At 39.4% G+C, this 12232-nt stretch overlaps 1 protein-coding gene across 8 annotated transcripts in view; it reads left to right on the top strand.

The window, feature by feature from the left end:
* LOC135212679 (probable glutamate receptor) overlaps positions 1 to 12232 on the top strand; it is a 98215-nt gene that overhangs the window by 38048 nt on the left and 47935 nt on the right. The gene's annotated exons all lie outside the window — the stretch shown is intronic.

Below are 12232 nucleotides of genomic sequence, written 5' to 3'. Positions count from 1 at the left end.
CATATCCAAAATGGGACGATTTTGGCCATTTTGAAATTGTGTGATTCACTCTTGTAACCTTTTCGGAGGGTACATTTTTCATATTTTCGTTTTTCTGAAAAACAGTGCATCTAAAAGGTATAGTGACTAAAAAAAAAGGAAATTAAATTCTTTCAAATTCTACATGTTTGTTTCTCTAAGGATTTTCTCTAAATCTGAAGCTTTGTATGGCAAAAAAACCCAAAATTGAAATAGTACAATTTTTTTTTAAAGTTAAAAAATGGACTTTGCTTTTATATTTCTTTTAACCCTCTTACGCCGGAGCGGTAAATAAAAAATTGTCTCCCGTATGCCGGAGGGGTTTCGGAGCGAGCGCGGAAGCGGAAAAAATATTTTTTTCAAAAAATCACAGCGCGCTTAGTTTTGAAGATTAAGAGTTCAATTTTGGCTCCTTTTTTTGTCCTTGCCTGAAGCTTAGTAGGCAACCATCAGAAATGAAAAAAATTATCATTATCATATATAAATAATGCGATATATGATAGCGCAAAAACGAAATTTCAAATACAATTGTATTCAAATCGCGCTGTGCGCAAAACGGTTAAAGGTAACAAGTTACTTTTTTTTTCGTTGTAATGTACACTAAATTGGGATCATTTTGGTATATAACACATTGTAAAACGATAAAAGCAACACAGAGAAAATATTATCACAAAATAATGCATGAATTCGTAACGTGCGGACGTAAACAAATATCTTTTTCAAAAATTCACCATAAATCTAAATATTGTCCTAGAGACTTCCAATTTCTTTCAAAATGAAGACAAATGATTGAATATTACTATACTGTAAGAGTATTAGCTTACAATTGCAGTTTTCGACCATATCTGACGAGTTAAGTTGAACGAATGTCGAATTTTTATATATATATATTTTTTATATGCAATTATTTCGGAAATAAGAAAAGCTACAACCTTCAATTATTTTTCGTTTTATTCTACATGAAATTGCGCACATTTTCATATATAAAACTCTATGAAATGCCTAATATGAAACGGAGTAAATATTCCGAGAATAGGACGTACGCATTTCGGAGATTTGTGGCGGAGAATCCGCGTGCGGAGGGAAGGAAAGATTTTTTTTAAATTCACCATAAATCTAAATATTTTGCTAGAGACTTCGAATTTGTTTCAAGATGAAGATAAATGACTGAATATTACTATACTGTAAGATTTTTAGCTTACAATTGCCCCGTTTTTTCAACCAATTTCGGTAGAGTCAAGTTGACCGAACGTGGTTTTTTTTCTATTTATCGTGATTTATATGCAAATATTTCGAAAATGAGAAAAGCTACAACCTTCAATTATTTTTTTTTTGTATTCTACATGAAATTGCGCACATTTTCATATATAAAACTTTATGTAACGGCTAATTTAAAATGGTGCAAACATTACCACAATCGCACGTATGATTTTTTCGGAAGAGTTACCGCGCGGACGTAAAGAAAATGTTATTTTTCATAAATTCACCATAAATCGAAATATTGTGCTAGAGACTTCCAATTTGTTGCAAAATGAAGGTAAATGCTTGAATATTACTAGAATATAAGCGTTTTAGCTTACAATTGCGTTTTTCGACCATTTCGGAAGAGTCAAAGTTGACCGAAGGTTGAAATTTTGGCAATTATCGTTATTTATATGAAAATATCTCAAAACTGATAAAAGCTACAACCATGGGTTGTTTTTAGTTGTATTGTGCATGAAATTGCGCACATTTCCATATATAAAACTTTATATAACGGCTAATTTTAAAATGGTGCAAACATTACCACAATCGCATGTATGATTTTTTTCGGAAGAGTTACCGCGCGGACATAAGGAAAGTTTTTTCATAAATTCACCATAAAACGAAATATTGTGCTAGACTTCCAATTAGTTGCAAAATTAAGGTAAATGATTAAATATTACTAAAATAAAAGAGTTTTAGCTTACAATTGCGTTTTTCGACCATTTCGGTAGAGTCAAAGTTGACCGAAGGTTGAAATTTTGGCAATTATTGTTATTTATATGAAAATATCTCAAAACTGATAAAAGCTACAATCATGAGTATTTTATTGTTGTATTCTAAATAAAAATGCGCACATTTTCATACATAATACTTCATGTAACGGCTAATTTGCAATGGTACAAAAATTATGTCAAAGTGACGAAATAATTTCAGAGATGTGTCACAGATACTTTTTAGTGCGGCAAGAAAGAAATTCGCGCTTGCGCGCCTGCGTAACGATTGTAAACAAAACAACACCTTGATCCGTGAACTCACAGCATCCCCCAAAGCGCGTGATTCAAAAGTTTTAGGCTGGTAGGCCTATAAGTATTTTTCCGCGAATTTTAAAGAAAACTTTTGTAAGTCGACATAAAATAAGTCCAGTCGGCACACGAGAGACAAAAAATGTCGACGTAAAATACGTCCAGTCGGCGTAAGAGGGTTAATATCTCCTCTCCTAAACTACTAATTTTACAGTAAAATGTTATTGAATCGGCCTTTTACAGTGAAGTTTTTACTTTCATTTAATTTGACATACCTATTCGTTTTCCTTTACATGCTCATATTATGCACAAAAAAATGAAAAAAGAAATAGACCCAATTTTAAGCCCATGCAAAATCGATGAAAATACATAGTGGGTTCAGTCAAACAAGTTGAGATAGTTTGTTCTGTTGCATGAATGAGATCGTTAGACCTTTAGGAACACCATAGTAAAAAATGGGAGACATTCAACCACCTTTAATTGGCACAATTCCACATTTAAAATGGAGGACGTTCTCATTGTTTGAGATGAAATGTCCTCAAATATTCATTTCAACATAAATCTATTGATTACTAATAGAACCACGATCTCAAGGAATTCATATTTGGCATCAGATTTTGACCCATGATTTTCATTTACAGAATCTGCATCAAAATCCCCATGAAAATTTAGCAAACGGCTTCTGCCACTTCATTGCTGATAATGTTGACCACAATACAGTAACAATATTATTTGAGATGAATCTTACCTACTGTTAAAGTTAGCTATATCTCTGTGCTGATTACACAAGTCAGCATTAAAAAAATCGAATGGCTGCCCAAAGACTTTCTAGTTCACCTGTTCTCCACCAGGTGTGTTTCAAATGTTTTAGCTCTTGTCAGAATTCTCCTTGCCGCCATTGCGCTTATACAATTGTTGGTATTCTATGAAGTTTGGCTGTTTTGTACCTCTTTACAGTATTGTCATTTAATTTTCCAAGGATGTCTTTCACCAGAAGAAAAACCAATAACATCAGGCTATGTAGGAATGATTTTGGTGTAAGCAAGATGTTAGAATTTGAAGTACATCAACATTCTTTTGTACCGGCTGCAGGGGCACAGAATGTGTTTTTCGAATTAGATTTGAAGAATGTAGGGGATTGTTCTGAGGACTTTATGCCTGAATATGTTATGGAGAAGTTATGGAGTTATTTGACAACGTCTGTGTGTGTGCGTGTGAAGAGAGAGAGAGAGAGAGAGAGAGAGAGAGAGAGAGAGAGAGAGAGAGAGAGAGATAGGGTGTAATTGGTGGTTGGATGGGTACCAACTGAATTGGCTGTTGGTGAGTTTTGGGTCGTCTGCTGTTAGAGATCAGAGTTCTGTGTTTTGAGCGAGTCCTTTTAGTCAGTCTTTAGTCAGAAGCTGTAATAATCAATAGTGTTGGCAGCGGTCTTTGGAAAGTGTTGAGGGCATTGAAGTTATATAAGTAGTGTGTTATTGGTTTGTTGCTGATTGTTGTTGGGTTTGATATTGGTTGCTTAAGAGTTGTTGTGCTATGAGGTTTTTGTTGAGTTGTATGTGAGTTCCTGTTGGATTGTATGTGAGTTGTTTAGTTGTGGGTTGTTGTTGGTGGTGTTAGTGGGTGTGTGTGTTTCTTTTTTGTGTTGTTTTTTTTGTGTTGGTAATTGTTTGTGCAGTGGTCTTGTGTTGTGGTTGAGTTCCTTGTTGTTTGCTTTGTTGTTGAGTTGTGTTCCTTGTTTGTTGTTGTGTTGTTAAGTTGTGGGGTTGTAGTCCTGGGGTGTTGTTTATTTGCTGTGTTGTTGAGTTGTGGTTGTATTCCTTGTTTGTTGTAGTGTTGTTGAGTTGTGGTGTTGTGGTCTTTGGGTGTTGTGTTGTTGTTGGGTTGTAGGTTGTGGTTCTTGGTTATTGGTCTTTGTTGTTGTTTTTATCGCCACGACCTCGACCGGCAGACAGCACAGCTTATCCCTGAGTATCTGCAGTTGGGTAAGTATATGTGTTTTGACTTTTTTTTTTTTTTTTTTTTTTTTTTTTTTTTTTTCTGTGTATAGGTATGGGTCAATTGTCCTGCATGTATTCTGTAGTGTGAAGAGGAAAGTGTGACTGAAGGTGAGTTTGGTAGCTGGATTGATTAGGTTTATGTGGGGGGAATTTTACCTGCTGTATTTTAAGCTTGTGATACCGCCACATTATATTTTGGCAGCCAAACAAGGACTGTTGGTGTGGCAGCTGCAGGACGATTGGGGTAGTGAGTTGTGTGATTGGTGGAGAAAGTGAGGATGGAAGGGTTGAAGGAGATGAAGAGGATGAAGGAGGAGCTGAGGTTGGCAAGGGAAGCTAAGGAAAGGTTGGAAGTGGAGGAGGAGACGTTCAGGGTAGAGTGTGAGGAGCTGAAAAGCGTGTTAGAGGAAATGAGAGGAATGCTAAGGAGTGCGAAAGTGGAAATGAAAGAAGAGGTGAAAGGAGCGGAAGAGAGAATGGTTGAGAAAATGGATGAAAAATTTGGGGTAATGATGAATGCCGTACAAGAGATGATGCAGTAAATGATGAAGGGATTCATGGGAGAGGGAGTTGTAGGAGGTAGGCCTACTGGGTCTTGTGACGGGCCAGGAGTGGTAAAGAAAGTGAAAGAGCGAGTGGATGAGAGTACGAGTGATGAAGGTGATTTGGTTGTGATAGGTAAGGTAAAGAAGGGGAAGACATAAGATAAGGATAAACCTGAGGACAAGAATAAGAAGGGGGCTGAGGAAAAGAAGACTAAGGGAAAGAAGGCTAGTATGGGTGACGGACAGGATGAGACTAGGACGGAATACATTGGGGAAAGGGCTGAGAGTGATTTAGATAGCAGTGAGTGGAAACAAGTAGGTAGAAAGAAGGGCAAGAAGAGCGTAGTCAAGAGTATGGACGTGAATATGGAAGTGGACTCGCTGTATTTGGAAGAGGGAAAGAGGGGTCAGAATGGAAGTAGCAGAAGTGAGAGTGAGAGTGAGCAGGAAGTACGAAAGGCTGTGTATATGAGAGAGGTACCCTGATGTGCACTATGCGAGGAATATGGTAGTAGGGACATAGGGGACTTTTTTTAAGGAATATGAGAAGTATTGTGTGGCTAAGTATGGGGATAACAAGAGAGTCTGGGCAAGAGTTGGGTAGCTTTTTGATGGGATTTTAGTTGAGTATGTATGGGGTAATGATGAGTGTAGGGAATGTGCCATATGAGAGTGTGAAAGCCAGGATTGTAGAACAAGCAAAGAGGATAAAGAGTACCGTTAGATATAGGAGAAAGCAAGATTTTGAAGAGGCAGGAATGAATGTTGGTGAGTCATTTTCAATGTATGTCTGTAGGTTAGAAACGTTAGCCAGGAAAAAGTTTTGGGATAAAGGGATAAATGAGTGTAAGGAGTTAGTGCGAAAGTTGTTGGCAATTGTACCAGAGAGCGTTTATGAGTTTATATATCTAAAACGTAAGGAGAAAATGCAATGGATGAATGAAAGGTTGACCTGGAACGATATTTTAGAAATAGTAGAGGATTACGAATTAGATAGGTGTATGAAAGAGAGTAGAAGTGTTAGTCTTAGGACTGAAGTAGCTGAGGTTGTACCAGAGTTTAAAAGCTATAGGGAGGCAGTTTTGGAAGGGCCGAGGCAAATGGCAGAGTGAGTGGTAGATAGGAGCATTAGGGCAAGTAACATGAGTGTAGTTAGCTTTAAAAGAGATAGGAGTGTCAGTTAGTTGTGAGCGAGAGCAGCAGTGTTATAGATGTGGTAAGCCAGGACACAGGAAGAATGAATGTTGGTGGGCGTTAGGAGCGTACTTCGGGTATGGGCAAACGAGGCATTTAGTGAGCGAGTGTAAGAAAGATAGGGATATTAAATGTCATAGGTGTGGACAGGCAGGGCACATAGCTAGTGGATGTCGGGGTACTCGTATGAACGTGGTTTGCGGCAACTGCGGGAAGAAGGGGCATTATGCTTGGGTGTGTCAAGAACAGCGTGCGAAATGTGTTGAATGTGGAATGGAAGGTCACATGGCGAGTGTGTGTAGGTGAAAGAGGATGAGTCAGGCTGGGAATTTGGGAAACTAAGTGAAAAGGGGATTCAGTGGGTTGGGTCCTCTAGTGTGCGACAGTAAGTTCAGGAGAATGCGATGAGTGAGTGGTTGAAGGTGAATAAATATGAGCTGAGTGTCAGTGAGCAAATGGGTCTGGAAGATCGGCAGTTGGTGTTGGCTGAGAATGGAAGAAAGCGGAAGAAGGTAAGGAAAGGGAATGAAAGGGAGAAATGTGAACTGCATGATGAAGGGGTTAGTGTTAGGGTAAAAATGGTGGATAAGGCGTGTAATACAGATGACTTTGAAGGGAGGAATGATACATTTAGTGTGTGTGGGTTTGAATTGTCAGGGTTTAGTGAAGTTTTGCCAGGAAGGGAATCAGGTGGTAAGGATGTAGTTAGCAGTATGAATGAGTCCCTTCAGGAGTTTGGTAGGAGTGTAAATGAGGTCAGTGATTTGGTGGCAGAGTTGTGAGAGATGTTGGGACAAGAGTTAGAAGGGGTAGATGAGATAGTGAATGGGATTTGGGAGGATGGTAGTGAGGGAGATGGTAATGGTAGTCTGACTGGAAGTGGTCTGGGAGAAGTTGATGGCAGTGTAGCTAAGAGTGTGTATGAGGGCCCTCAAACAAGATCCAGGGGGCTTGCATCTGAGCATCCGTGGGTGTTGCGGAAGACTATTTAGTGTGGGTGTTGTGAGTGTAAGGAGACGTTGTCAAATATAATGGGGGAGGAAATATGGAGAAGTTATGGAGTTCCATTTGACAACGTCTGTGTGTGTGTGTGAGAGAGAGAGAGAGAGAGAGAGAGAGAGAGAGAGAGAGAGAGAGAGAGAGAGAGAGAGAGAGAGAGAGAGAGAGAGAGAGAGAGAGGATGTAATTGGTGGTTGTATGGGTACCGACTGAATTGGCTGTTGGTGAGTTCTGGGTTGTCTGCTGTTAGAGATTAGAGTTCTGTGTTTTGAGTGAGTCTTTTTAGTCAGTCTTTAGTCAGAAGCTGTGATAATCAGTAATGTTGGTAGGGGTCTGTGGAAAGTGTTGAGGGCATTGAAGTTATTTGAGTAGTGTGTTATTGGTTTGTTGCTGATTGTTGTTGGGTTTGAAATTGGTTGCTTTTTTGTGTGTTGTTTTTTTGTGTTGGTAATTGTAATTGTTTGTGTGGTGGTCTTGTGTTGTGGTTGAGTTCCTTGTTGTTTGCTGAGTTGTGGTTCAGTTCCTTGTTGTTTGCTTTGTTGTTGAGTTGTGGTTGTATTCGTTGTTTGTTGTTTGCTTTGTTGTTGAGTTGTGGTTGTATTCGTTGTTTGTTGTTATGTTGTTAAGTTGTGGGATTGTAGTCCTTGGGTGTTGTTTGCTTGCTGTGTTGTTGAGTTGTCGTTTATTCCTTGTTTGTTGTAGTGTTGTTGAGTTGTGGTGTTGTGGTCTTTGGGTGTTTTGTTGTTGTTGGGTTGTGGTGTTGTGGTCTTTGGGTGTTGTGTTGTTGTTGGGTTGTGGGTTGTGGTTCTTGGTCATTGTTGTTGTTGGTATCTCCGCAACCTCGACCGGCAGACAGCCCTGAGTATCTGCAGTTGGGTAAGTACATGTGTTTTGAGAGTTTTTTTTTTTTTTGTTCTGTGCATAGGTATGGGTCAATCCTGCGTGTATTCTGTAGTGTGAAGAGGAAAGTGTGACTGAAGGTGAATTTGGTAGCTGGATTGATTAGGTTTATGTGGGAGGGATTTTGCATGCTGTATTTTAAGCTTGTGATCCCACCACAATGTCATATATAGGAAAGAAGGGAAGCTGATAGATTGCAAAAGCAATTGGTTAGGTCAGGACTTAAACCTGTTAGTTCTATCCTACCGAGTGTCCCTTTATCTGCAGCTATTCTTACCCAGGCTAGGCATTTTGGTAGTGCTAGTATTGAGACTTATTTTGTAGCTCTGCCTTCTGCTCCCCATTCGGTCCAGGAAAAGCATATTGTGAAGTTAGAACATGACATTAACTTATTGTAAGTTCTAATACAAGTCAAACTGATTTTGTGACAGGGAATGTTCCGAATCCTTCCAAAGTGTGTGCAATTTTTACTGTTCCCTTGTTAGGACTTAGAAATTAGGTGTTTGTGCCCTTACTTTTATGTAACCCGATCCTTGGGCTGCCCTGCGATAGTGTGCCTTTGGGAAGTGTTAGCTACTTGGGAACTGAGTCAGTTCTTGGGGTGATGGGGTTCTGTGCTCTCCAATACCTATTTCATCCTTTTCACGGTCTGAATCCAGTTTAAGGGGATCGGCTGCCTAAAAAACGCCAAAAATATGAAACATATTCGATTTGCTGAAAAAAATTCTATGGCTTCGTAGAGCATTCAAGAATGTGTCCACGAAGTATTATGCTAAAATTCGCCTTACTTTTCTAGTTATGGCCTGAAATGTAACAATAACTTTATACCCACAAAACACCAGTAGCGCAAATGATTTAGTCTGGTATAGTTTTTGTGATATATGTTACGAAAACTTCCTTTGAAATGAAATATATAATGTCAATAATAGCCTAATTGGTACCTTTTTAGTTATTCCTAGACAAGACAAAGCACGCATCATGAGTCATGAGGCTCAGCGCGTGCCCACTGGCCAACAGTTGCCTATAAAACTTGCACTTTATAGGGTCGCATTTTTTCACGCTCGCTAGCCTTGACTGAACTCTGTGTTTTCTGCGGTGTTTTTAGTTTTTCACCATGCCTAAAAGGTCCAAGACTTCACTTCATGCCTCTAGAATGCGGAAAAGCCAATTGGATATGCCCATCGAAGAAGTAGAACAGAGAATTCAAGAAACTAGTGCCATAGAGGGGAATGAAGCGACGACGACAGAGAGAGAGGCCGCGCAGCAAATGGCGCACGCTATGATCTCTGCTGTCCAGAGGCCAACCACATCCACCCCTAATCGTCCCTTTATTCGTTCATCACTGCTAAAGGGCAAAGATATTTTAGAAGAAGAAAGCAGTAGATCGGAGGCTGATATTATCAACGATAGTGAAAATAAAATGATAATAATAAGTGAAGCAAGACTTGAAAAATTACATGAATCACGAATACCGAATTGTGGATGCAAAGTAATTTCGAGGATCCATTTGGAAAGGGATTGATTTGAGACACTAGTAAAAAAGATATGTCCTAAAAAGATATGTCCTAAAAAGATATGTCCGTCTCCAACAATTGTCGGATACAAACATTAGCATAATGATTAATTATTATGGCAGGGCAATCCACCGTAATATTGGTAAATCATGGATTGATATGAAGAAGGATATAATGGCATCATCCAACCATATATTCAGTTCCAAAGAAAATCAACGTCATGGACTTTGTCCAAAAAGGGGAAGATTCTTGGTGCTATTTTCAGCGCAGCATAGCAATGGGTAAAGAAAGAGAGAAAATAGAGTTCAAGAGATCTTCAACAGTTATCAATTTAGATGCTGAGAGTGAAAGGAAAATAAAGGCTGTGTATGAAGCCCTGTCTGAGAAAGAATTGCTTGAACGCTGCGTTCGCGGTCTTACACAAAACGCGAATGAAAGTTTTCATTCAAAATTTTGGAACACAGCACACAAGACTAAGCTTGCTGGAGCACAAAGATAAGCAATTAATTAATATTCCTATTCATAATAATTTTGCATTAATACTCAAAAATAAAAAATAAAACCATAAAATTAATGGTAACACAGTCTTTTACCTTTTTTTATGTACCTAAAACTTTGAAGGCCCGTTTCTCAAAACATAAGTTTTTCACCTTCAAAATGTATCTCCTCCCTTAGTATTGGACCAATCTAAATGAAATTTCATATATAATATGGGGAAACATGGTAGATTGAAAAAAAGCCAGGGATTTTTAATATTTTGAGTTCCTGATTTTTGGCAATTTTTTTTCCTGTAATTTTTCCGGGAAAATTTCATAAAAAAAAAAAAAATTCATATCTCGAAAAATAATTGAAAAATCAAAAATCCCCGGCTTTATATCAAAGGTTCATATGTGTTTTATACGTGGTTCAAATCTCATCCCTTAAAACCAAAAAGCAGAGGAGGAGATGCATTTTGAAAATGGCCATTTTTGACCGAAAAATGCTCTGGCGTCACAAAACCTAAGGTCACTGAACAAAAATTTTTTTCCCAGAAGTTCCACACAATATCCTTTAACAAACCCCCTATATATCAACATCCTGTCGTTAAAAAAGTCGGAAACCGGCCGATCCCCTTAACATGTTTGCCTAACGTTAATCTTCACTCGGTATGCGCATTCTGCCATCATCGGCACCTAGTTGGAGGTTGTTAGCATATAAACTGTCTACTACGTATATAGCTGCTTAGATTAGACAATCGGGGCATTAGCTACAAAGATAGAAGATAGCCCAGCAATTGCAAAGGACATTGCAGCAGACTTGTTGGGGGTCTTGTCATGCACAGACAAGGCTATAGAACGGATCAACAAAGTTAGCATCTCTCTTCTCGTTATGGATACTGAAGAAGAGGGATTTGTGATGTTCTTTCACTACCCAAGGCGTGACTACAACACAGAAGTCTGCATTGCCTCTGCCCTTTTCGACAAGAAGCACCTGTTCCCGGAAGATTTAGTGCTACAGAGTTAACCAGTGATCTTTTGGCGCAGTCATTGAAACATCCCATGGAACTTCAACCTAACCTCAATAGGTCTTTTTCTCCTCTCCAACCCCAGGCTTTTCGTGGGGCAAGACAGAGAAACAGCAAAACCCTGTGCTAACTTGTGACCTCCAACCAGGTCTATCAAGAAAACTACCTACAAGACTACAAACAAGAATTGAGGAATGCGTCCTTTGTGCGCCTGTAGAAGCCAGGTTGGGCTTCCTTTGGAGGGAATGGAGTCGGAGAGGACCAGAACCTCGGTTAGTCAAGGTGTTGCAACAAGGTTATGTCATTCCCTTCAAAGAAGGCTAACCTATGGCCAAATCAGAGAAGTTTATGGCCCTCTCTCAGGAGGTAGAGCTATTGCTTCACAGGGGAGCAGTAGAAGTAGTAGGAAATCAAAACTCAGAAGGGCTTTACAACAGACTCTTCATGGTCCCTAAATCATTGGGGGGCTGGTGGCCAATTTTGGATGTAAGCACTTTGAATCATTTCGTTCTCAAGACAAAATTCCACATGGAGACCAATCAGTCGATCGTGTGTTGCCATCCATCGGGAATTGGATGGTGACTTTGATCATGACAGATGCCTATTTTCACATCCCTGTCCATCCAGATTCCAGAAAGTTTCTCCACTTTATTTTTCAAGGGCAGGTTCTCCAATTCCTAGCGTTATGCTTTGGCCTTTCGACAGTGCCACAGGTCTTTACTCGCATACTGGCTCCGCTGGGAAAAAAATTTGTTTTTTATGGACGACTGGCTACACAGAGCTCAGCCGAAGGACAAATGTGTGGAGGAACTGTCGAAAACTCTCTTTCTTACAAAGAAACTAGGTACTACTATTTTGATGAACACCGAGAAGTCTCAGATCATTCCCACTCAACGGATTCTTTATTTGGGAATGATTCTGGACTCTCAAAATTTTCGGGTTTTCTTTCCCCCAAAGGAATAAAATCTTGTCTCCTTTGTGTCAGACAATTCCTGTCCCTTCAGGAATGCTTGGGGGCTGAATGGATGAGCCCTCTGGGAACACTGGCCTCAGTCAAAAAGTTTGTGAAGCTAGGGAGACTCCACATGAGCCCACTGCAATTCTTTCTAAAAGCGAATTGGAGGCAGAAGACTTCACAGGATTCACTTGTGTTCCCGATAACGTCAGAAATCAAACAAGACATTCAGTGGTGGTCATCAGAAAAGAGTCTTCAAGAAGGGAAGTCTCTCCTCCCGTTGAACCCAGACCTAGACTTTTATTCCGATGCCTAAAACTTGGGTTAGGGAGCTCATCT

This window comes from Macrobrachium nipponense, chromosome 41, assembly GCF_015104395.2.
Source record: "Macrobrachium nipponense isolate FS-2020 chromosome 41, ASM1510439v2, whole genome shotgun sequence".
Lineage (NCBI taxonomy): Eukaryota > Metazoa > Arthropoda > Malacostraca > Decapoda > Palaemonidae > Macrobrachium > Macrobrachium nipponense.
This window is presented reverse-complemented; position numbering and strand designations above follow the sequence as displayed.